The 24387-nt window shown below is 42.1% G+C and overlaps 1 protein-coding gene across 3 annotated transcripts in view; it reads left to right on the forward strand.

Moving 5' to 3' along the window:
- Positions 1–24387, forward strand: part of LOC146002875 (lachesin-like) — a 606899-nt gene that overhangs the window by 149773 nt on the left and 432739 nt on the right. The gene's annotated exons all lie outside the window — the stretch shown is intronic.

The raw sequence follows: 24387 nt of genomic DNA on the forward strand, positions 1-24387 counted from the left end.
CTCAGTGTGTCTAGTAAAAATTCAACTTGATGATTTCAAGGTATTCTAAATTGTAAATGAAGTGAGTTACACAGGTAAGTTTTTCGTCTAAGTAGAGATTTTCTGCAGCTATAGTACATCCTTACTATGCATAAAATATAAGTTATTGAACTATCTATTCAGATTACGCACTTTAAGACTCGCATGAAAGATGCAGGAAGTACCATGAATCTATCTTCTCTTGTACATCCACAGGCACCAAAAAAACAGCTTCTTACGTTTTCTCCTTCGAAAACTCTTACTACATTCAGCCACACACTTCCACCAGCAATTGGGAAATATTGCTTCACCACAGTAAACTTCCACACAACAAGCATGTATCACGATTCCCGGAGAAACACCAAGCAACTGGCGTCGGGCCAGGAACTGTCTGCGGGAATTCATCACCAGCCCCGAGGAAAACATGTCTCTAAGGACTTAACAAATGTCTTCAAAATTTCACGGAACTTAGTTCCTCAAAGGAGAGCGAGCGAGAGAAGAAGGATGCTCTGAAAATGAAAGAGGAGAAATCTTTTTTTGCCCATTTCCTGCTTGAAAAACCTCGCTTGTAAATTTTCATTAAAAAAAAAGTATAACGAGGGAAAGTTTCCTAAATATATCTTTCGCCTATTACCGCGGTTACGAATTTTACGTCACTTGTTGTAGTTCTTGCGTGTAAAAGGGATTTGAGAGGTTGCAGTACGTGCAGTCCAGGGAGATACAGTAGAAAGGAAAACTTGGAGAAATACTTCAAGGGTACTAATTGCAATATCTCGGTAAACATGAAGCATTGAATGATAAAATTCGGTCGATAGAACATTTTAAATAAAGTGTATTTCAGCACAATCTAACTTGGTTGGTTTATCGAGTCCGAATTTCGAATCAATCTAATATCCGATGTGTACCTTAAGAACAGGAATAGATGTACAGTAAATATTAAGTATTAGATTTTGTTTTAAGATCACTTTGTGCACAAAAGACTAATCGGGACTGTACCTACAGTTTATAGTGGGAACAAAACCACTACGTGACTCCACCGGGTATCGAAGTGTAGTGAGTATGAATCCTAAGATACTAAGTACACTCGTTTGGTTACTTAACGTTACTTTACTTACACTTTTGGCTAATCGCTACGGTGAGAATTAATGTTGATAAGATGAAATTGATCAAAGGACAATCACAAACACACTTGGTCAGAACACAACACGATCCCACAGTGGATTGTACTGACTGTGAGTTATAGCCCTTTCTTTCTTGCTCTAGTACGGATTTAATATACAACATTGTTTTATTTGGGATTAAATATACCCTTCCGTTTAAACGATGAAAGATAGCTATGAACCTGCATACTGGACCCCCATTGGTACATGGTACACATTAAATCAAGTATTTTAATTACTAGAATATAATATTCATTGAATAGGAATGGATGACAGTTTATTTAACGAAATTTAAATTTGGTATTAGAACAATAATATTATATATATATATATATATATATATATATATATATATATATATATACACATACACTGTCGTTAACAATTATGACCTCAACAATAACATTAATATATATATAACAAGATAATTTTCAATAGTTATCCTTAACTAATAATTGACTTTCTCTCCTTTCGCTGACTATTTAATTGGTATCATTATTCATCCATGTTGTATCTGATTACCTAAGAGAATATTTCTATGTTAAATTCCCCCCCCCCCTTTCCTACTTGTCTGTAATGACGATCACTCGGTAAAGATCAACAAGCAAATTAATATAATACTACGAACAACTCTACAAAATTAAATAAAATACTATTAAACTATTTCTCTACTAAAGAAATGAAATTAAACCATCACCACTACGTGCGTCTAAATCCCCTGTTGACCTTCCCCGCCACGTCGAGTGCCCTGTTGGATTATGATTTTGAACGTGCACCAGCTAGAAGTGGAGTGTCTCGGTTCAGGATTCTTACATCCAACCGGCAAACTGAATGACGTAACCTCAGATCAGTGCCATCTATTGGCTTTTACCTTAACCATACCTTTCTTTCATTCTGAGGGAGAGAAACCAAAATCTTGCACAGGGCATAGAGTGCAGACATCATAGCCTCGTTAGTCTGCAACAATGCTGTCCAGGCTGTACCACATGGACCTGATATTGACACCTGAGTGTTTTCTGAAAATATCGCCTCTACGAACTCTGGGAATTCCTAGATATTCTAGTCTGTTTGGATGCAGATGTTAATTAAATATCTCTGTAACGACATCATCGTGGTGGTTGATACGTCTGACCTATTGATATTTTGATTACATGCTCAGAATTAGCATAATGTGGCCGAGAGATGTGGCCATAAGGGATATGTGGCTGAATCCTTTTGATTATCTAGAGAACCGTACATTTTCAATGTCTGAAGTGGAAACATTTGTTCCCATGTTGGGATATAACACCATTAACCTGGTAGCGAAGCCAGGAAAAAACAATAGATTGGGAGTCAAGAAGGATAGAGTTACATATTGGGGGTGGGGTACACTAACATTTTCAGACGCTCGAAAGTTAGTGTGATAATAATGATGTAGGACATAGTGGGAGGGGGGCTGCTGATCTGGGGTGGCCGTAGCTCACCCTGCCCTTTTTAGCGTCACTATCCCAACCTGAGTACGCCACTGGAAATCTGACCGCTGGATTTCATCTATTCTCCTGGACAAAATCTATAAATTGATGATATCTTTTCTAATTTCTTTCAAGTCCATCCCAGCATTGTCTTTCTGGGCCTTAAATAATTTAACTTTATTTTGATGTACTTACTTATCTTACTTCTCTCCTGTATAGTGTCCTAGGGATCTGTGGAGCAAGGCCGAGCATTAAGGGGAGAAAGGAAGTGGGCGCAGCGAAGCGATACGCGCTCCTGCTAACGGCTGGTAGCTGCAGGCATGTTTTTCTCACACGTTCATTGGCTGACGAGCGATCTCGAGTCACTACTTGTGCAGACTTGTTTTCGTTTCCTTGCTCCAGAGATTCCCGGGATAGAGTATACCATGATACATTTCTATTAATATTCCAAGGAATTTACTTTGGTCGTTTTCAGCACGGTTTCTAATATTTGAGAGCGAATATTATGTTACCATTTTCCCTATAAATAAGACTATTATTCAAACCTCTTTGACTAGTATCCAGAGGAACTTCTTTTAACACTTATCGATTTCTGGCCTCCCAAGATTGAAGAGTTAATGGAACAGATTGATGTTAGATTTCTGTCGAATGAAAAGCAATTAAGTTCTTTGGAAGAACGTGACGTAACTTAATGATTTTCTAGAAGAGTGTGAGAGAGAGAAAGTTCTAACGCTTTGGATCCTCGTAGAAAGGTCTCAAGAGTTTTAAAATTAAGGGTGAAGTCAATCCTGCCACGTGTTGAATCAGGGTCTACCGTAGAGTGACTTCAAAGTGCAAGATAAACCAACGATTGATATCACTCTGATAGTCTATGCTCGTTGTCTACTTATTATTAAAGAAATCTACTCTTTCTACTTGGTAGATGTGTCAAGACTTGTTGACGATTTCCTTATTCATTCGCTTCATCTTTTCAGCCTCATCGTCTAGATGAACACAACACGTACGAAAGCAATGTACGTTAATCGAAATAAATAGATTTGTGGATTAAATGTGTAAAAACACACACATACATACACATGATGCACAGTGTGTCACAAAGTTGGCGTGTCCCTCTTTATTTTCGACACTTCGATGGTTATGGTTGTATGCTGGATATGGACACATTTCAGGGGCGGACGATATACTGTATGTGTTAAGCTTGAGTTGTTTTGGTTGCAAAGATCTCTACCTTTATCTCTCGCTCTCTTTCTCCCCATTTATTTCTCTTATCTTATTTTCCCTCCTTTTCTTTTACACTCTCTTTTCCTCCTTTTCTTCCTTACTTTGTATTGCGTTCTCTCTTCTGTATGTATTCAGTTTTGTTCGTCTGTTTATATTTTTTCTCCTTTTCCTGCGTTTCCTGTATGTTTCCTCCACTTTAATTTTTCCCCTTCGTTTCTCTCTTTTCTCCAGGTTTCTCTTTCTCTTCTTTATCTGTTTGTCGTTTTTTCATCCTCCGTTTTTCTCCCCTTTCCCTCGTTTCTCTTTCTTCTACTGTTTCTCTTTATTTCTTTTTCTTGCTATATTTCTGTTTCTTTCTTTCTCTCCCTCTTTCTTCTGTTTCTCACTTTATTTCTTCCTCTATATATCTCTCTCGCTCCATTTTCTATCTCCTTCTATCCCCGTTTCTCTTTCTTTCTTCCACTGTTTCTCTCTTTAATCTTTCTCTGTTTCTCTCCAGAGATTCGAACAGAGTGAGTCTGATCATTAGTCTTGAAATCCATGAAAGTACACAGAGTTCTTTTCAACTCTTTTTTCTTCCTCTATTTCTCTCTTTTTTTTAATTTGTCCTATTTTCTTCCTTGGTCTCTCCCTCTTTTTCTTGTTTCCCTCTTTCTTTCTGTTTCTTTCTTCCCTTTCTCTTTTTATTTTTCTGTAGCTCCCTTTCTTCGTCTGTTTCTCTGTCACTCTCTCTCATCTCTCTCTCTCTTAACATTCCCGATGGCGCCGTGGTAGCGTCGTCGCCTTTTATTTAAAGGGTCCCGGGTTCGATACCCGGTGGAGACTCATGGTGGTTCGGATCCTACTTTAAACTGTAGGTCCAGTCCCGATTAGCCTTACTGTGCATAAAGTGGACTTGAAACACCAAATCAATCAATAAGTTATTCAATCTCTCATCTCTCCCTCTCATCTCTCAACTGTGTGTGTGTGTGTGTTTGAGCGATTGTGTGTGTGATGTGATTCTTGCTCTGCCATAAATAATTCTAACGATTCCTTAAGAAGATTTTCATTGCTCAAGAGGGTGAGTTAACACTAATTTGCTTTGGGATAAAACAAATTCTCACCCACAAAGTGGCGATGTATCTACTATAAATCCCTATTTTATCCTGCTTTCAGTTAAAATCTATTGTTTTGCAAGAAAGCAACAGGTGGCACCACGACTGCTAGTTTTATAAGTATTGTTACATTCAAGTATAGAATCTTCTGACTTTTTGTTCTGTTTGAAGCTAATAGACAGCATTAATCACCTTGCTCTAATAGCTTGTTCGTTCTTTACAACTGTTCACTGACACTTATTGATTTTACGGTGCTTTTGACTTTCCTGTATAACGTATTTTTATCTTGATACTTTTATTTTTGTTCTCAACACGCTAAGTAATCGCATCTTAAATAATCTAATATTTTTGTCTCGGTGGATTAAGCCGTAGCTTTATCTTGATTAACCTACATGGCTATGTTGACCCAACTTAAACTTTACTTTGTCCTCGCCGACCTCCGTAGCAGAGTGGTTAGCACAACGCGCTACAACGCAAGGGGCTTCGGGTTAGAATCCCAGCTTGGACATGGGTGTTCTTTGTCATCGTACTACCCAAACTCGTCGACTTAGAAACCTACACTTTCTCTTATGACGTAAGCACCAACAAAGAAGGGGGTTTCGGAAATTCAACCCCAAAAGTAGGGAAAGAGGGTACTAACCTTTCCCTTTGGTACGTTTACAGTAGTAGCTGCTTGACTCAGAAACTTGAAAGTACTTAAAACAGAAGTGCTCAACAGATGGCGCTGTGTGTATTATACATCTCCATATAGTTGTGTCCTTAGGAGATTTATATAAACGGACTAAGGAACATGAATAAAAAATATAATTTAACGCGGGGAAGGGGTGGGTGGTAACTAGTTTCCGACAAATCAATGAGTTGAAATTAATGGCTGCCGTGTTGAAAACTACGTAAATAATCATTGGGCTTGTAATCTTTAAAGAAACATCAATATTTATTAACTGAACTACCCTCGTATATGGAAGTATTTTTTTAAGAATTGCACCCGTAAAGCAAACTTGTTTCCAATGGACGTGTAAATAGCTGGATTTATACTCGAGTAATGATATCTTCTATTGAAATAAATATGGGGAAATTATCTCGTAATATTGCCTTGAAAATTCACAGGTAATAGCTTGTTTCCATCCGTTTATTGTTGTCATCAACGGTAGGATTTCTTAATTCCACATTTATTCAACTAGCAAAGCGGGATTTTATCGTTTTTTTTATCCTGGAAATTGAGACGAAGATTTTGAAGAGATGATTGTACGTATTAGTTGAGTCCACTTTTCGGGTTGATTCTTCAAAGGAAATCTCATTTGACTAAACGAGCGCTAATGTCGGCAACGAGGCATGAGAAATCAGCAAAGATTTTGTATTTATCCACGCCAATGAAGCAGTGCATCAAGCAGATATTTTTTCACCTGTTGAGCATTGCTGAATCATCCGTGGTTTTTACTTTTTTAAAAACATATGAAGCGGGAGATTGCGTTCATAGTGATTTGGTTTTATCCAAACGGGCATGACAAGCCGTTGCGACAGTGGCGCCGCAAAGTGCTTGCGGTAACACTAAATCCTCTTGGTCTGGATGGATGGAAACGCTGGTTTATAACAGGAGGCGTGGATTTAGTGCTGCGAGCTATGCGCCAACCGAGACACAAACACATAACTCACTCCATCTGGCGGATGCGAGGTTCAATCCGTTGTTCATTCCGCTGCGGCGCTGTTGTGAGATAAAGGATGCTGTATGAACTAGCGCCAGCGTAAGAAAGTGTGCAAAATTTCTAAACTCTCTCCAATTTCTGGAGCAAGCGAACGAAGATATGTCTCTGCGTAAGGAGTGGGCTTCGATGAATGAACGCGTGAGAGGAAACGGCATTCAGAGAAGGAGGGAAGGGACTGCAGCTATCAGCCATTTGAAGCAGCATGCAGTGCTCACTTTCCTTCTTCACCGTTATGCTCTGCCTTCATTGGGAATCGTACCTAGGACACCCAGGCCCGTAGCTAGAATTGATCTTCGGGGAGGTGGAGAGGTTTGTAAAGCAAGTCCATTTTTCAAAAGTTTAACAGTGTTAAATGAAGGTAAATTATGTATGTGTGTGTAGCGGGTGGGGTGTGATTAAGTTACATAAACTTTAGAAATATACAAAAACTACATTTTTCTCTATCTTTTAAATCAGCGCTTGAACTCTTGAAGTGTTAATTGACTGTTACTGAAATCACCCGTTAGTACACACTTCATACTACTTTTGATGATACAGATATTTATATCACATATGAAAAAATGTGGCGAAGTGGTAGCGTCGTCGCCTTGTAATCAAGGGGTCCCGGGTTCGATACCCGGTGAAGGCACAAGTGGTTCGGATCCCACTTTAAACTGTAGCTGCAATCTCGATTAGCCTTACTGTGCATAAAGTGGACTTAAAACACTAAATCAAGCAAGAAAAATATGCACAATATTCAATCATGGTGCCTACAGTACATTCCACCCTCCGCCGAAGCAATGAAACTCCCCTTTGTTCCCAAAACTTGGGATATGTTAACCTTTGACACAGATGCGGAGGGAATTTGCATGAAGACATCAACAAAGTGACAGATTTTTGTATTAACGGGAGGTCGCAACAGGGGCAGCGAAGGTACAGATAAAGAATGAAATAGCTGGTGTTCATGTTATGTGAATTTATCCTTCACCAAAATGTGAGCAAAATAACATGTGCTTTCTGCATTTACACTCTTCACTGCAAACAAATTATACAAAATAGTATTACCTAATATCAAGGGGGGGCTGACGGCAGTGCCAGGGGGCGGGGGCTGACGGAAGTTCCATGGGGGGTTGGCCCCCCCTGGCCCCTGCCTGGCTACGGGCCTGAGGACACTTTAACTACAAGGCTTTAACGTGTTACCGTCTATACTCTGTCCCGTCTAGAGCAAGCGAACAAAAACTAGTCTCTGCGCAAGTTGTGACGTGAGGAGGCTCCACCAATGAACACCTGATAGGGAACGGGATTGCGTTGAGAGGGAAAGCGACTGCTGTTACCAGTCTTCGCAGCAACATATACTGCTTTGCTCTGTCTACTCGCTTTCTCCCCTTTCCTACCGTTATGCGCGGCCTTGCTCTTCAGATACCCTGGGAGGAGTGTACTTCAAGACACTGAAGCCGTGTTCCCCTTCGGTTACCACAAGATAATGGCAAATTCTGTTTTCAAAGCAAAACCCTTGTCTATTGCTGCAACACGGTTTGGTCCCTTCGGGGTGCGAAATGGCGAAGCATTTTCTTATAGAACCTTATGCTACCACTTCATACTTAGAAACGAATAGGTCCTGATCTCGGTTTATCATTCCGGTCGTATCCTTGAAGGGACATCTCGCTCCGATGCGCCAAATTGACTGAGAGGGAGCCGTCACTGCAACCGGAGGCGCTCCAAAGAGGAGGGAGTGGGGCACAGAGAAATTGCCTCCTCTGCGCTTATGCAGCAAAAAAATACAGAAGAAACCCAGTGTCGCAAACCAAAAGAGAAACGCGCCATATCCGCAATAAAAAGGTAGCACCATCGGGAAGTGGAGAATCATTTCGGACCCTTTTGAAGATTGTTAAACCGTGTCAACAGCCTCCGAATCGGCTGCGGTCTCCGAGGACACGCGCATGCCTAAACATTCCTTGACCTCCATATCTCCCTCTCCTTATTGCCTCCTTTTTTTTTCTTTACTATATCATCTCTTTTTCTCCCTACTTTTTTTGCCATCGCATTTCGGCGATTCTGCCAGTTTTCCAACAAATCTGGAAACCGCTTTGGAGAAACTCCAGAAATGTAGCGAGTTGGAAATTTCAAACCAGTATAAGTCTGCGGCGACATTTTTATTATTCCCCACTACACCCCTTCTCCCCTCTTTTCCCCACATCCCTCCGTTTCCTCCTCGTAGAAGTTGGGAATAAAAGAAGGCATTAATTCTATTGGCCTATTCCGTTCTACCAGTATGACTTGTTTCTCGTAATGTCTGGTTACACAGCTTTAAATTTTATTGCAACGTTACAGCTTTTTTTTGCTTCATCCGTGGCAATTATGGTTCCCGATGAATTATTTTGATGTTTGCCAACTTCTATCGTGCCCTGGAGACGAGAATTTTCACTCCGCGCTGGGAAATTGTTTTGCGTGTTTTATTATGTCTCCTGCAGCAGTTTTTCCGTTAAGGGACACTCTTTACATATTTTTTTTTACGTGCAAATTGGAATTGGTACAGATACGCGAGATCAAATGGAGACAATAATGGGATGAGAAATAATCAAGTGTCTGCGGTTATTCTTCAATTTGTCTCCAGATTCTCTCTTCTCTGTCTTTTGTATCTGCCTCTTCAGAGCGGGATGAGGTCAGAGAGGAGGATTGAAACTCGCTCGCGCGCGCACACACCTACACACACATACAAGACTGAAGTAGTTAGTGTAAGAGATAAAGAAAAACAGGGACAGAGAGAGAGAGAGAGAGAGAGAGAGATACAATGAGAGAGAGAGAGAGATACAATGAGATAGAGAGATACAATGAGATAGAGAGATACAATGAAAGAGAGATACAATGAGAGAGAGATATATACAGGGTGTTGCAAAATACCTGTTACAACGCTTGGGAGGTGATTCGACAAGTAAAAACAAGGAAAAAATGCCATGTGAAAAAATGTCGAAATCGGCACCGTTTTCGAGTGGGAGGCGTGCGAAAATCGCCTCACACCATGTGTAAAGTACAATAACTCAAGAAGGAAGAAAGATATCAATGTCGGAATAAAATAATACAAACAAAATCGTACCTGGCGAATACAATGGTGCATCAATTGAAGCCCAGTGTAAATTGCGCAAGGGGACTCTCAAAGAAAGTGGGGAATCCCCTGATGGAAAATACAAGAAATTTACTACTATCTTCTACATAATGTTGAGATCGGAATGTAGGCAGTAATAAATGACGACGTAGGTCCACATGTCCCAATACTGCTGGGACACCGTCCCACACCCGGGAAATAGGAAAATAACTGCAAATCTCCTATTGTACACGGTTCACATTGCGGTACGAAGAAGAAAAGGAACCAATTTGTCGCATGTCTCACTACTGCTGGTACACCATCCCAAATGGAAAAAAATACTGCAAAATCATAAAAAAACGTTTTCAATCCCTTAATGTTGACACACTACTTTGCAGTACGAAAAACAAAAGTTAAACAATGGTCACATGTCGTCAGGCTGTACATATACTACAAGAGAGCTCCCCAAAGAAAGTGGGTAATCCTCGAAGGAATGAAGACGGAGAATGGCGAGAAAACGCACACAATGGCATGTAACATTTCCAGGCACAGCACATCTGGAAGGGATTCCACTGAGAAGCGCACAACCTCCGCACATGCAGATCGGTATGAAGTACAGCGATATCCAGCATCTTCACTCGCACCTTTCACTAAAGGACACTATGCGGTGCTGATAGAGGCTCACAAACACCGGTATACTCAGAGACGTTGTTGGAAATGTCCGCCATTGACTTCAAGACAAAGATGGCATCGGCGAAGCACTGATTGTCTGGTACGCGCAAATACCTCTGGCATGTCACCAATTGTCGCAGCAGCGGCACTAACACGAGCAATGAGATCCTCAGCACTTTCCACAGGGGTTTCATACACGAGCCTTTTTAATTTCTCCCCACACAAAGAAATCCAGTGGTGTGAGGTCGGGGGAACGAGGTGGCCACGGTAAAGGTCCACCCCTGCCAATCCAACGATCGCCGAAAATATGGTTGAGTAAGGCCCTGGCTCCCCGGTCCAATTGTTGGCGGGGGGGGCCGCCGTCGTGTTGGAACCAGATACGTTGTCTACCTGCCAGTGGCACGTTTTCCAAAAGTTCAGGTAATACGTCATGTAGAAACACCCGATAATTCCCACCACACAAAGTAGAGGGCAAAATGTACGGGCCTATCAAGTGGTCACCTACTACGCCACACCACACATTCACTGCGAACCTATGTTGATAATGTCGCACAATGATTGCATGCGGATTGTCCATATCCCAGACGTGGCTGTTGTGGCTATTGAACATGCCGTCCCTGGTGAATATTGCCTCATCGGTCCACAAAACTCTTGTTGGGAAATCTATAATGGCAAGTGTTTGTTGCACGTACCATTGGCAGAAATCCATGCGTAGGGGAAATTCCGTGGGCAGTATGTGGTGCACCTTATGCAATTTGTATGGGTGCAATCCCTCCTCCTGAAGAACGCGGAACACATTGTTATGGTGGGTTTGTTGAGTACGAGCAATGACACGTGTGCCGGTGTCTGGACGGTCTCGTATCGCGTCCAACACGTCCTCTTCAAATTGCACAGTGCGCACAGTGCGGGGTCTTCCACAATCCCACCTACGGGGTAGAAGAGATCCAGTTTCACGCAGTCGAGCATCAAGTCTTTGAAAGAGTGAATGTGGTAATAACCGCCTATTGGGAAAACGTTCGTGATACAAACGTCGTGCTTCACAGCTGTTTCGGTTTGTCTCTCCATAAACGAGATGCATATCAGCAAGCTCGTGGGTAGAGTACTCCACCATTGTCCTGTTGGAGAACTTCCCAGCAACAGGGGCACTTTCCCTCCGAGTGACGGATCACAACTACCGTGATTAGCACCCACGTAATGTCACGCAGGTGTCCACGCAGTTGTTGCAAACCGAGAAAGAACACGGGAATACAAACTCCACGCTGCGAGACGCAGAACAAGGCAGGAAAAACAACGGTCGACTACACTCTCTACATAGTATCCACCAACAGGTGACCTACACTCACAGCGCCTCTAGTGGGGCTTTCTGTATCAATTAGCTGAAATCAATCTGAGCGTAATTTGACGGCATAGCGTCATTTTCGAGTGAATTTCCTATTTCCCGAGTGTGGAACGGTGTCCCAGCAGTAGTGGGACATGTGGACCTACGTCGTCATTTTTTACTGCCTACATTCCGATCTCAACATTATAATATAATTAAGCCTTGTTTCCATATTGAAACCAATAAGTTGCTGACCAAGGCAGTTTATTAAGGTAAAAACACTTAACACGTAACGTTTCGACCCTGTATCAGGGTCTTCCTCAGACGAAGAACTAAACTAAAATGATCATTTTAGTTTAGTTCTTCGTCTGAGAAAGACCCTGATACAGGGTCGAAACGTTACGTGTTAAGTGTTTTTACCTTAATAAACTGCCTTGGTCAGCAACTTATTGGTCTCAACATTATGTAGAAAATAGTAGTAAATTTCTTGTATTTTCCATCAGGGGATTCCCCACTTTCTTTGAGAGTCCCCTTGCGCAATTTACACTGGGCTTCAATTGATGAACCATTGTATTCGCCAGGTACGATTTTGTTTGTATTATTTTATTCCGACATTGATATCTTTCTTCCTTCTTGAGTTATTGTACTTTACACATGGTGTGAGGCGATTTTCGCACGCCTGTCACTCGAAAACGGTGCCGATTTCGACATTTCTTCACATGGCATTTTTTCCTTGTTTTTACTTGTCGAATCACCTCCCAAGCGTTGTAACAGGTATTTTGCAACGCCCTATATATACACAATGAGAGGGAGAGAGAGAGAGAGAGAGAGAGAGAGAGAGAGAGAGAGAGAGAGAGAGAGAGAGAGAGAGAGAGAGAGAGAGAGAGAGAGAGAGATTTAGAGAAGAAAGAACATAATTTAAAAAAAAGAGTGTGTGTGTGTGTGCGAGAGAAATTGATAGAGAGAGAGAGAGAGATTCAAAGAGAAAGTAAGATAGATTCAGATAAAGAGAAACAAAGATAGATTCAAAGAAAGAGGATGAGATTCAGATATGGAGAGAAGGAGAGAGAGAGAGAGAGATTCAAAAAAAGGTTTGTAGAGAGATTCAGAGAAATAGGGACATAGATTCAAAAAAGTGTCAGAGAAATTAAGAGAAGTAGAGGCGTAGGTAGTTTCAAAGAAAGAGTCAAAAGAGATTCAGACAAAGAAAAAGGCACACACACAGAGAAAGGTAAAAGGGAAGAACAGATAGAAACGATAGATAGAATACATGAAGATAGAGAAATAAAGTGAGAAACACACACAGAGATAAAACACAGAGAGAAGGAAAGAATATAGAGTTAAAGTGATTTAGAAAATACATCTCTATTCACTTGTCTTTCCCTAGTAATTCCTGACAGTCTCTCCCTGTTTACATCACTGCACCCCTCCTTTGTTTCCTATCGAATAACGTATCTTAAATTCCATGTGATAGTTATTTGTGTAACGTACAAAACGCCAATCTCTCTGAGGATCTCCCTGTTCCGGATCCCGGTGGCGCGGTGTTAAAACTCTGCTCAGTCTCTCGGAAGATTAACGAACGTTTAGGGTTGTACGGTAATTAAGTTTTTGCCATTTATTTCCGAGCTCTGACGAGCAGGGTGTAATTGCCTTAAGCAATTAAAGGCAGCAGCAAGAAGTGTGACAACATTTTGAGGCTTCATGCGTCTTCTGAACAACCCCGTCACTGCGACAAGCGAAAGCGATACTTGCGGAGTTCTTCCTCAACTTTCTTTACTAGCATCGTGTTCAGTCATTTGTTAGGATGGGTTCGAACCCCGGTGCGAGAACTATAAATGTGTTTAGTTGGACGTGAACAAAGGTCGAGTCATTTTCACGTGCAAATGTTCTCGCCGGACATCGAACGGATTAGCCTTTGCTGCGAGGTAAAGGGCTTTTGTATACAGGGTGTCTTCGTGACCTTGAATGAAACTGGCAGGGTGAATGGAGACTGTCCCAAGTACCAATATGATATAAAAGTGGGTGGAGCAAAGCAGTGCGCTCTGCTCCAAACTGTTGCAGCCACAATTCACCTTCTTGCAATAACTTCCTCCTCCCACGCAAGCCCTACTTGCACAGAGGGTTTGTTTCCGTTCGCTTGCTCCAGAGACCTCCCGGGATACAGTGTAGAATCAGGCTTGTGCATTCCGGTTGCACTTGTGGAGCTCAGAGGGCGCTCCGCGCGGTGCGACTATCCCGCTTGCACAATGCACCTCAATGCCAGTAGGCTGTTACCTCTTCTGCCATGATTACAATGCCACACTGCACTGCTATAGCTCTTTTCAGTTCTTACGGCGGCCGGTCCTAGTTCTGCCAAGGGAAGTGGAGCGGGGATTACGCAACAGACCAACCAGACAACAGCAGTGGCGCCGAGAGACACGACGCGGCCGGAAAACGTGAAACTCGTTCGACTGACCGCTACGTTTCTTATCGCGCTGGATTGGTCGCTTTCCCGCTCCCCACTTCCCCTGTGAGCTTCTAGAGCGCCCGCCGTAAGAACTGAAAAGAGCTATTAATCACGAACAAGATGATAAGAGGGTTCCCACTGCACGAACGTGACCGACGAAGCCTTCTGCCTTGCTCATTGGCATTATCTTACAACCCCGCTTGATCTGCAATCCAAAAGTGCATACGAGAGGGCTCTTCCGCAAACACAACTGGCTGACCAAGCCTAACTGCACTCTGCCTCGGGAGTCTGTGGAGCAAGGTCGCGTTCAACGGTAGAGAAGGGGAGAAAGCGAGTGGAAGAAAGCAGTGCAGTAAACGGCTGGTAGCTGCAGCGGCGTTTTCCCCTCCATGCTCTCACTTCCTCTTTCAAGCGTTCATTGGTCGAGACCTGCTGAGTCACTGCTTCCTTGTTTTCGTTCGATTGCTCCAGAGATTCCCGGGACAGAGTTGGCTGGCGACGATGACCAGATGTCGCTGCCTGTTTTTGAGAACTCCACAACGCAGGTTATACGTAGGAGCTTCCATCTCAAATGGCTTATCCAATACATTTCTTACAACCGCTAACAGGGAGAAAAGGTTCTGATGTATTCGCAGAGTCCGCAAGCACTTTGCCATTCATGATCGATGCCTCCCGAGGGAAACTTCTCCACTTTTGTACGTTTGTGATTGATCTCCCAAGGCAAAAATTTAATTTCCTGAATTCTTTCCAATATATTTCTTTTAATATCCTGATTATATCGAGAATGTCTGGATCCCCTTGTCGTCTGGATCATTTAATATCGACTGCTCGTAGATATGGGGGACTTGTGTAGTTCTTCGTCTGAGAAAAGACTTCAAAGAATTCTTAAGTGTGTGGTGGAGGATACAGGGCTCTCTACATATGAACCTCGATGCTGCTAAATTACATTAAGCTTTCAAGTGAATTACAAAGCCAGACTTGAGACAGAAAAAAGCACAAATCGTGTTTTTGATGTTGTGTGGACGACTTGTTTCAATGGCAAAGGTTGGGCGAAGTTGAAGTCAATTTCTCGAGCAGAAGCTGTACTACGTCCCAGGAGTCCGTGGACGTTGCTGCAAATGGCTGATAGCTGCAGACAGGTTTTCCCCTCCATGCAATCTCTTTCCCTCTCATGTGTTCATTGGTCGAACCCTCTCGAGTCGCTACTTGCGCAGAGGACTTGTGTTCGTACGCTTCTTCCACACTCCTTGGACAAAATATATGGGTCACTTTGTGACTGCCCCAAAGATGTTAATTTATTTAATTTTTTATGTTTTGTTAAATTTTGTGCTTAATACGCACGATGATATATCTATGTTATCAATTCCTGTTTTGTTATATTTTGGAAAACGTTGTTGCATTAATATGATGTATAATTAATTATAATCACATTCTTCATAATGTAAAATTACGATGTATTCATTTCTATATTATTTTTGACCATAGCAACGAAAAAGAAACAAAACACAGTAGATCAATATGTGAAAAAAATATATGGACATTTTAAATAGTGACGTCCGAGTTTCATTGAAGTTATCAAAATCCTAATTGCTATTTCGTAAAGTGAATACTAGGATGCTTCGTTGAAGTTCAAGTAAAAGGCTTGCTTCAACTTCTATGTAGTACAACCCGGTAACTTGCAGGCGCCTGGACTCATAACCAGTATCCAGTATAATCTTCTATGGGTGTTGTGTCGTCAATGTGATTGATCTTGTCACCAACCATACTCATCGTACCGACTAGGCAAGAGTGGCAGAAATACAGTGTTAAATGAACGAAATGGCGGGAAGGGCGGCGGGGCGGGGGGGCACATATCCCTCCAATAGCCCAGTCAATAAAGGTTTCATGTCGGGAATAATTCCGTAAAAGCTGAATTTTAGACAGTTGTTAGAACACTACTAGTGTAAAATCCCGAAAGTCCTCGCCCCTCCTCGCGGCGCGGTGCTTCCCCCCCCCCCAGCGCCCCCAAATATCAATTTCGTAGGCTCTCAGTTATATATATTTCCGTCACCAATAGTCGTAGACAGGTAATCTTTTTGTCTTAATCAGCCGGCCCCCTTGGCAGAGTGGTTAGCACATCGCGCAACGATACCAGGGATCCCGGGTTCGAATCCTGGCTTGGGCAAGGATGCTTGTGAGTGTCCAATCATGAATTTCATCATATATCATCACTCATCCCCATCTTCGCCAATTAGCCAAAAGTAGCACAAAAGGCGAAGTAAAATAAAGCAACAGTCAATCAATTTTTGTCTTAATCCGCATTAGACAAGCTACAAAAAAGATTCTGTTTAATTTTTCGATAATGTTGGCGGTTTTGCCGTAATTTAATAAATAATCTTTAAAAAGTGATTTTTTCTAGTTTCGTGAAAGTTAAATTTCACTAAATATAAAAATCTCGCTGAAAACAATGCTCATGAAAATTTAAAAAAATGCGAAATTAAAGCTCGCTAAATAAAAATCTCACAAATTGAAATCTCCTCCAAATTGTAGAAAAAGATTTATGCATTTATGTTTCAATTTTTTCTTTGACAAAGACACAAAAACACATTTTCCCAGGCCGAACTCGAACTCGGAACTTTGGTGTCGAGATCGAAAGTCGACTCCGCTACTATGTCGGCTAAAAGTTTTATTAGACACCAGATGAAAAAAGCACAGAAGTTCAATTTGAAGAAGTGTGAACATTTCTTACACCACACACAAGAACTGAAAGGATTTTAAAAGGAACCAAACGTAGCAGAAACTGTCAAGTCGCTACAGCCGTACCCGGGAGTTTTGAACACCGAAAACATGTATCCGACAATAAGGTCTACAAGACACTGGCCAATCACATGTTCGAATCGTGACCTGTGCATGGGTGTTCTTTGTGGTGTCCCTTCACCAATTTCATCATATCATTCGCGATTGGACAAAAGTGGCACAATAGCGAAGTAATAGAATCCAAATCAATCAGAGGCAAATCAATCAGAGGCACTGGCCAAAAAGCCGAAAGGAAACGCGTTTCAGCCTTAACTAAAAGTATTGCTTCTCTATATGTATTGAGAACAGCTGTAGCCATGAGGATCAAATTGCATCATTTAAAAAAAACTACAAAATTCGTCCTCGACAATTTTTCAGTTTCATTCTTGAACAGATTGGAAGCTGATTTACGGCAGCGGGATACAGGCTCTCTCTCTCTCCAGGGTTTGAATTACACCCTGACCTGCTGTTCCAACACTGCCCCCTTTGTAACTTCATTATCCAATGCACTCGCTATGTTATTCCTTCCTGGTTAATGGTGTTTCCAGATGACAACTGAAATCTGACAACGCGTCGGTTCGTCCGAAAAAAAAACGATCTGGTGACGCTGTTCTCTCTCGTAGCGCGTCGCTTTTATTTCGCTTCTAACGAAATCAAATCGGAGAGAGAGAGAGGATGGCAGAAAGTGAGGGAAAGAGGGGAAAACGCGACAGACACGACATTGTCCATTAGTATGTCTTCTCTCCCTCCTAGCCCTGGCCATTGTCTCTTGCAAAATGACGAGGCTGATTACCTTACAAACTTCGCTTCCCGCAAATCAACGCGCAAAGGGGAGGGGGTGTTTGTATGTGTTTCCCTCGTTCCCGCCCCTTTTGCAAACTTTCCTGCCCAGGGTTTGTTTTAGTCTGACGTTCCTCTCGGCTGATGTTGAAAAAGACCGTTGCAAATGTTCTTTGATTTGCTTTCCCCGTTAGGCTATACCATCCTAGACTTCAATCTCCGCGTAGTCCATCATGAAAAATGGTTGTTTTGGGGGGGCGCTGGAGTAAACACGAAGGATTTTGCAAACACGTTCAAGAGTTTTGAGCAAGACCTGAAAAAAGGGGGGAGGATTAACATCCTGACATGAATGAGTATGGAGAGGTTTCTGGGCGTATCCTCCATCCCCGCCGTCAGCCTCCATGGACCGCTACTCCGTTTAGAAATACCTTCGCGTCAGCTGCTAGCAATATCTTCTCTGGTTACACGTTCTCATTCTGTACTAAACGCACGGCCACGAAAATAGGCGGCTGGGCAGAATTGCGCTGGTGCCACTTACGAGAAAGTCGCTGGTTCCCGCGTACTGTGCGGCAACGTCAACCGGGCTGCGTTGCCTAGTTCGAGCGTGAGACCCTCTCCGGGACACTTTCGAGTCCCATCCGGTACAGAGCTGCTGATCGTGTGAATTGAAAAGTTTGTTACAGGCCTCGGAAATGGAGTCCCATATCTACACGTCATGCTGCTCTTAAACCTCCGAACACACTGGGTTGCGCTCCGACGTGGCAACAGCGCGAACTTCTGCCACCCGCCTAATTTCATGGCCGGGCGTTTAACTGTACTTTGGGGTTTTTGATCTATTCCAGCTTTAGCCGACCTCCGTGGCGGAGTGGTTATCCCGCGCTACGACGCCAGAGGCCCCTGGTTCGAATCCCGGCAAGGGTGTTCTTGATGTTCCTACATCAATTTCATCATATCACTCATCTTAATCTTCGCGGTAAAAAGCAAATAAACCAATCAATCATCTGTCAATCTAAATTATGATTTAGTTAACAAGGTGAGAGGATAAACACAAGGCCGCAGAGGATGGAACATTCTTCTCTGACTTGGACGTGGTATGATGAATAAAGTTTTCAGTGCTGAGTTGAATTTGTCAGGTTTGGTAAATGAAATTCAAATATTTTGAAAAATATTCTTCTATTCTTGTACCCTATTTAAGGAGAAATTTTTAACTGTATTGTACACACAACGGCAAAAGTAGAAGTAAAAAAGAGGAATCACCATTTTTATTCCACACAGTTTTATACAATGTGAGGACAAGCAGCTTACATCATCTTCGCATCAACATAATTCCACTTCTTAAAAAACACAGGATGTATAATTAAGAAGAATAAAAAAAACTATGTATAATTTGTATGTCCGATCTTTGCCGTTCACTGTACTAAGTTTCGGCTATAAAACTGATGTTAGCAGTTCATGCATGTAAAATTAATATTTATTAACAAGGATAAAATACTTGATGAAGCCAAGATGATGATAAAACATGGCACTGATCTATGAGATATACGAGTTGCAGAGTTTAGGCCCAATCATTTTTTAACTCACGTGATCATCACCATGCTGTGGCCGCCTTTACCACAAAAACGTTGGCCCCAGGTATTCTAGCACCAAGATATCTGAAACCTTGAAATATATATGCTACGCTATCTTTCACTCCCCAGTTCAACCATGGGTTATAGGCTGGCTTACTCTGCTTCTCTCTTTCCTTCGGGAAGAAAAAGAGGCTGAAAGAGAGGAAGAAAGGAAGAGAAAGGAAATAGCGAGGAGAGAGAGAGAGGAAGGGAGAAGATAATACCTCCTTGGCTGAAGAGAAGAGGAGAAGATAAGAAAAGATGTGCGATCACAGGGTGTAGAAGAGAAGGAAGAACCAGGGACCCAGGAAGAAGAAGCAAAAGAGGGGAAAACGATCTGGGAAGGAGGAGGGGATAGAAAAAAGAAAGGAAGAAATAAAAAAATAGGAGACAGAAAGAAAGAAGGGGAGAAAGCGAGAGGAGGAACGAATGGGAGAAGCAAGAAGAGAAGGAAGAAGAGAAGGGTCCTTTGGGATATCTCTTCCTTTTCGAAAGACAAAAGAAGAGGAAGAAAATAGGAAAAGATGAAGAAGGAAGAAAAGAGAGAGAGAGAGAAGGGGAAGGGGTGGGCAGGGGGCACTCTTCTCCTTCTAACAGAAGAGAAAAGGAGAAAGGGAGAGAGAAAGAGAAGAAGAGAAAAGAAAAGAAAGGGAGGTAAAGAAAGGAGAAGTAATAAGAAGACCTTTTCTTCTCCCAATAAAGAAAGAGGAAGAGAAAGTGAGGGGGAGAAGGTAAAAAAAGAAGTAAAGGAAGAAAGGGCCAGGAAAAGAGAAGTGGGGCGAGGAAGAAAGACTAAAGAGAGAGGAGAGGGGGAGAGTCTTTCTCTCTCTCTGTCCTTTTTCCTTCTCTTTTCTCTTTCTGGCGGAGGAGGAGGGTAAGAAAGGAGAAAAAGAGAGAGAGAGAGACCCTTTCTCTTCTTTCTTTTCTCCCCCTCTCTCTTTCGTGGGGCGAAAGAAGGAAAGGAAGATCAAGAGGGGATGGCAGGATAGAGCGAGAAGAAAGGAGATGGAGGAAAGAAGGATGGAACTCTCTCTCTGTTGATTTCCCTCCTCCTCCTCGCGGCTCTCTTCCTCGGAAAGAAGAAAGGGTGGGAAAGGGGAAAAGCTTAGCCTTAGATCCAACTTGTTGAGCACCGTGGTGGAGTGGTTAGCACAGCACGTTACGTCTCCAAGGGTCCCGGCTTGGTAATGGGTGTTCTATGTGAGTGTCGCTTCATGAATTTCATCACTCATCCTCATCATCGAGATTAGAGAAATGTGGCAGAAAATCGACGTTAAATAACGAAAATCAATTCAGAGCCGCTTTATGCAAGGGCGTTTGCAAGAAATCCAACCACGGGAATCGAACTCGGTCCCCCCACGTTATAGTCAGACGCCCTACCGACCGGACGACCGTTTAACAGAGATAACAACCAGCTTTCAGGACTTAGCATCTTCGGGCCCCCATCAGCCGAATCTCCATCCGTAAAGGAACGATCTTATCCGATCATTTTTCTGTTAAGTCTGATGGATCACCCAGCTGAAGCGGCGCGTTAAGCGTTCTTCCCATGATACAATCTGTCTGCTAATTTCTGCTCCTCCCGTTTCGGACCTGCCTGCCTTTCTCTTCATCACCAGGAGGCTTCCCGTGAATTAATTAGCCCAGTTGTCAGGAGGTCGGGAGATTGGGTGAGATGATGCGGAGATCGGCCGTGAGCGATACATGGGAAGGAGCTTTATTAAATCCAAACGGCTACCGACGAAAGAAAAGTAGTAGAGAGGAGTGTGAGGCAATCTCAGACTGGACAGGAGAAAAGATACGATTATTTTCATTAAGCAGTTTAATTTCATTAAGGAATCGAAAGGGACTAGGGCGAGTCTATCAAAGTTTCATTTCCGGCCCTTCAAGACCTTTTTTCCATTTCTTAATTCCGGCTCTAGATTAAAGTTTATTCGTATAATAAGTTAATTAGATTGTGGATTTGGATATATATATATATACATAATTAATATCAAGCTTGAGATGTAAGTATTTTTAATTAACGATTGGTCCTGCTTAAGAATAATATTAGTTTAGAGGCTCTTACAAGAGAGTTTGACCTTGTATATTATTTAATCCAATCATAGTACGAGGGGGCCTAAAAAGTTCTCGGCCTGACTTTCAGAAATATGCACGTAATTGTGGCCTAATGTGCGAATTTTTCATAACTAATGCTCGAAGAGGCAATTCCTAGCCGATGATATATGCTAAGTTTGGTGACAGGTGGGGGGATTTATTGTGCGGATCAGAATGGACATTATAGATGCCAATATAAAATAGCTGGCGGGGTGTGTGATGAAACTTTTCGTAACTGGTGGGGATATATTTCCACCGCTACCCCCCCTCCCACTTCGATCACTGGCCATAACACTATTTTTCGCTTGTTTTATGTCACTGAAGGAACCATGGTGGAGAAGAATTTGGAAATGTATTCTGTTCTAGCAGGACAATGCTCCTTCACACAAGGCGGGAAGACACTGGCTGTTTGAGGTTTCTGTGCATAGACCATCCAACTTAAGTACCAGATCTTGCTCCAGATCTTTGTTGATCTAGTTTCAAATAACCACCTTACGACACAGGAAGGACTATAAACGGATTGAGACTTGGCAATGTTCTTACGGGAAAATTTGTGTGTGCTAATCTCTTTCTTTAAGCCCACTTTATGAAAGGATAAGCTTATCGGGACTGGAACTACAATTTTAAAATGGTGTTCGAATCACCATGTGCCTCTACAGAGTATCAGACAAGGAAGCTTTTGATTATAAGGCTAGGAGGTTACCACTTCAGCATCAGGAAAGCGTTAACCTATTTCCAAACGTTCATTTTGCAAGAAAGCTAGACATACAAACTTGACTATTTTCGCAGGAAACATATTCGTGTTTCTCCTCCAACTTCCAGCTTTTAATGGAGAAAGGGGTATAGACTGGTTGAAACTTGACTATTGTTACGGGAAAACTCATGTTTGTTATTCTCATTTCTTGCAATTAGAATAGAAATAGTAAGTGATTAAAACTTGACCTTTCTTTTTACAGAAATACATACGAGGGTTACAGCAAAAGTCGTGGCAACCATTCTATCTCACGATAATGCGGGTCAGGCAAGACATTTTAAAATATACAGTGGAGACCTCGTCAAATGTAATGTATTGTGACGCCACTATATGGCAGTAGCTGCCGAGACATTGAACTGAGGGAAGTGGAAAGTCAGTGCGTGTTTAACAGTGGTGCAGGACTCCTCTAACTTTCAACTTGTAATGAAGGGAGGAATATGAACTGGTAGAAGCTTGACCACTTCTTAAACGAGACACACCCTTCCTTGTTCGTTCTACAGCGTTGTGGCAGAGCCAAAGCAGACACTACGTCTAAAATAACCAACGAACCAAATCCACAAGATACGATGCTTAGAGGCGGACATAAAGTTGTAGGGCACATCCCACCAATATGCTTCCAGAGGCTTCGCTTGAGATTGAAAATTTTGGAGACGTCTATTGGGGGTAATAGCTACTTCCAAGGGCTAAAGCAACAAGAGAGCGTAAGCTAGCGTTCTTCTTCCTTTTAGTCATTCTTGTAAGGGAAGGTTCACATGTTGGGAGAATTCGAATGGGTCATTTGCATTGAAATGTACCAGAGGGACGTCAAATTGGGAAGGAACAGGGAAAAAAAATAGCATCGATCTGACCTAGTTAGGTGCATTGGTTCGAAAAACGACGTTGATCAGCTTTTGCGTTGAGCTTGGTGAGGGGGTTGGGGGATACAGAGAGCATAAAATCTGCTTTGTTCGCTTAATCCGGTCAAGGGACATGCAATATTCATTTCTGAAAAAAAAAATATATGGCCAATCCAGAGCGAACGTGGCAGCGGATATTTGACAGGCAGAACTAAGTACGCATGACGCAGAATTTGGAAACTTGTTAGGGAAGTGCATTTTTGTTTCGGATATGTGCAGCTGGCCTTCCTGTAATTGTCTGAATTTCCCCTGCTGTGTGTATTGTTCGGGGCAGAAGCAATGTTTTGTCGACAAAGAATCTTAGATTCGATATCTGTTGTAGCTTTTGCACCGATGAGACGACAATGAATAGAAATGAGTACGGATTCAACAGTGTGGTTCGATCAAGACACGAACCCGAGACCCTGGATTCTTGTGAAGAGTCCTATACTGTTCTACATACTGTTTTCCTAAAGGAAATATCACAAGGGAACGTGGCTGTTTGATTTGTGGAGGTTAAAGGAGGAAATCTATTTTGAACGGTCAACAGGGCAAGGTTTCGCACAGCACAGACGACCATCGGCAAATTGATTTTAGAAAATGCAACTATGGGCGAGGTCGGTGCCCTGCCGACCGTTCAAAATGAACCTCCTGCAGAAATGCTTCTGAGCTCTGTTACTGGTTTTTCCTTTGAGTTATAATTATTTTAAAATACTAGTATTTCTTTTCTTTTCTTCAAAATTTCGCCCCAATATTTCTGGTGCGGAACCTAAAAGAAATTTGATATTTACAGCACAAAAGATGCCTAACTAACTAACTAACTCCCTAGCCTTCTTAAACCCGAGAATTCATGGCTGCAGCAACACAGGCCTTCCATCTGTCCTTATCCTGACCAAGATCTATATACTCTTTTCCATCCCTACCGATTTCCTTTAGGTCTATCTCAACGTTGTCCCTCCATCTTCGTCTTGGCCTTCCTACAGGTCTCTTACCATCAGGTTTCCCAACAAGAATCCTGTAAACTCCTCTTTCCTCTCCCATTCGTGCCACATCACCTGCCCACCTAAGTCTTCTTGATTTAATCATTCTAATAATATCTAGACATGAATACAAATTATGTAGTTCTAAATTATGTAACCTTCTCCACTCACCTGTCTCCTCATCCCTTTTATGCCCAAATATTATCCTAAGGATCTTATTTTCAAATACTCTCAATTTATGTTCCTCTTTCAATGTAAGGGACCAAGTTTCGCATCCATATAATAATACAGGCAAAATTACTGTTTTGTATATTTTAACTTTTACTTCCTTATATATTAAACGAGAAGACAAAAGTTTATGAAGAGAGAAGTAACATG

This window comes from Lepisma saccharinum, chromosome 19 (genome assembly GCF_977018435.1).
Source record: "Lepisma saccharinum chromosome 19, izLepSacc3.1, whole genome shotgun sequence".
In the NCBI taxonomy this organism is placed as follows: domain Eukaryota; kingdom Metazoa; phylum Arthropoda; class Insecta; order Zygentoma; family Lepismatidae; genus Lepisma; species Lepisma saccharinum.